This window comes from Melampsora larici-populina (genome assembly GCF_000204055.1).
Source record: "Melampsora larici-populina 98AG31 unplaced genomic scaffold MELLAscaffold_17, whole genome shotgun sequence".
Taxonomy (NCBI): domain Eukaryota; kingdom Fungi; phylum Basidiomycota; class Pucciniomycetes; order Pucciniales; family Melampsoraceae; genus Melampsora; species Melampsora laricis-populina.
This window is the reverse complement of record NW_006768781.1, coordinates 1345434-1348384: the sequence shown is the minus strand read 5'-3', so window position 1 is coordinate 1348384 and position 2951 is coordinate 1345434.

Below are 2951 nucleotides of genomic sequence, written 5' to 3'. Positions count from 1 at the left end.
CTTTTTCTTCGTACTAGAGAACATGCGGGCAAGCCCGCAACAGTTCAAAAGCACCTCATGGTGTGCAGTTGATTTGGTGTAAAGTAACTACAAGATGTAACGTGTCATTAAACCAGACTTGCACACGGTTGAACCAGATTTCACATTACACACTACCTACCCCACTTTATTTACCATCTCAATAGTGCTAACTAAGTGGAATAATCTCAGGAAGCACTGGACACCTGCTTTTAAGTCAGTGAGAAGTTGAACAATCTTTGCCCGTACACTTTCTTTTGTCAATCCGGTTTTCAAGACATTTTTGGAAATGTTGAAGCTTAACCTTTGAGACCAGGCGCATGTGACAGTCCTGATTGCATACTTCCTGTTCCAAGGGCAAGAAGGCTCCTACATGACTCTACTTTTGATGTTTTACAGTTAACTCGTGCCTCAGTGTTCCTACCCAAAAACCTTAAAAAGCAGACTCATGTGTCATTTCTGTTTCAAAAACACATCACACCTTCAATTGAAATCGAAATTCCTACAGAAAATTATATTCCCATCTTCAAGATGAGTTTGCCAGTTCCTCGTTTTCTCAACAATCAATGGTTGCTTTGCAGTGTCAGCATATGTGTGCATTATGAATAACGTGTATAAAGCATCATCTACATTTGTGACCAGACAAAGGACAACGGCAAAGGTTGAAGATTGGCTCGAAGTGGTTTGCAAAATAAGTTTAATCAGGGACTTGTGGTGAGAAATAGTTTGGAAAGGGATTGGTTGGTGTGACCCCGTTCCAAAAAACATGAGCCTTTTATGTGTTTCGTTGTGAGTCGAGTGTTGGCCAAAGGAAAAGTAATCATAATGTGTGCAGCCAAAGCAAAAAGCACAAAGAATATTGCCCAATGGTCTAAAAGAATGTGTATGACATGATTGGTATCAATTGACGACAGAAGAAAAGTCCACCAACAAAAGGAATTTGAGGGAAATGCAATCAAACAAAAAGAGAAACAACAGAAAAGCAATCAGTAGGTACTATAAATAGGGTGGGTCTCCATCTCCTCCAGGTGGACCGGACCAAGAATTGAGGAACAAATCCGGAGTACCGAGAAGAGCGGGGTCGGGATTGTATCTTTTTAGTTTTTAGATATTGCGCTCATTTTGCTTCGCAACTACCTGATGCCACTTTGAAATTATTTCTTCTAATCGGATTTTATTTGCTGTAAATATTGAACTACGCTTCCATGTGTCTATGCATCTATATATCAGTGTGTATGTTCCCTCAATTGGCTCGCTTCCAATTATAGTGCATAGTGGCAGACCTCCATCAATGAGCTGTGAATAATTTTTGGTGATCATCCATGCTTTATCTTTTGAGAGTAGAAGGTGTGGAAACAGATCTGAGTTAGGTCCGTAAGTAAAATAGAAGAGCTCATCAAATGATGACTGAATGAGATTATAAAGCTCTAGCATTGCAATATCTGTTCGAATTGGGTCCTTTGGAGTGCAATTAAATTTTGTAGGCGCTGGTCTATTCACTTCAGAGATACTGAGTTGATGAGGAACTGTTATCGGAGGTGCTAGACTGTAATCTGGTTTGTTCATGAGATCATCAAAGTTACTGATTGAGAGGAACTTTTGGTTTTTGACCAAGAGATTGGCACCAATTGGATCACAATTAGAACACCGACACTCAGGCATGCCAAGAGTTGCCTGTTGCTGCTTCTCCTCAATGACCGCGGGGTCCAAGGGAAGGAGAGGAATATAACCCTTCCTAAAGCACGCAAATGAAAATCAGTAAGATCTAACCTATCAAAAACACAATTTGGCTCACATGTTATCAATGTAGAATGCTATGTGTAAGCAAACCTTTGTTATAGCCAAGGCATCCATGCGATCATCATCGCTTTGAGAAGCACTGAGATCAAAGTCTTGAATTGTATTCTTTCCCTTGCGTCGATTTGGCTCTACAAGGAGGAAACCTAACCCCACTCTTCCATCACGTCCACACTGACCAAGCATCTGCTCAATGCATAAAGGGTCCCCCCTGCCCACGTGGATCACTCTTCTAACCCTTGTCCAATTTTGACCAAGCCCCAACGCCATTGTACAGCAAAGAAGTGAGAAAAAGCCTTTTGCAAAATCACTAGCGCGTTGGATCTTGTCCTTTGAACCGGTTGAAGCATGATATTGAGATGCAAAGGTACTTCTACCATTGAAACAGTCGTTTGGTGTACCTCGGGAATCATTGCATACCCTAATTGTAGTCCATGTAGCATTCTGAGATGTAGAATATACTAAAGTTGGTGGTAGAGAGGCGTTGGGTATTTCCTTTTGGAGAGGGTAAAATTGAAGAAGATCATTGCATGACTTCATTGATTCTTTCATAGTTAACCTGATCAAGCGGATCTCTGGTCGGACCAACTCGCCATATAGCATATGCAGGGTATTCTGTGTCATTTTGAGACTTTTCTTGATGGCGTCTATGGCAGTAGGTCTGCATGTTGCTGACATCAGGAGCGCTGGAATGTGATCGGAGGCCATGAAGCAACATCCCAAGTTACCATATGATGGCCAAAAAACCCACCTGAACACTTAAGTCAAAACCCTATACCATTAGGCCATACAGCCTTACCTATGGCCCAATGGTATTCGACTTCACACTGCCAAGATGAAGTTGCATCTTAAGGAGCATCTTGGAGGGATGTCGAAATGGCTAAGTCCATTTTTCTCCCTTATCACGTACTCACCCACAGTTCAAACACACCACTGTAGCACAATTTGTACCATCCACATACAAAACCTACCAGATACATACACCACAGGTATCAGACTTACCCACATACCTACCCAACCCGTACCCATACATACTCCACAGGGACCAGCCTTACCAGTCTTTGACTTCACACACCACTCAACAAAAATACCTACCCGCATTGATATCAATCAACATTGCTACACGACCCAACTCC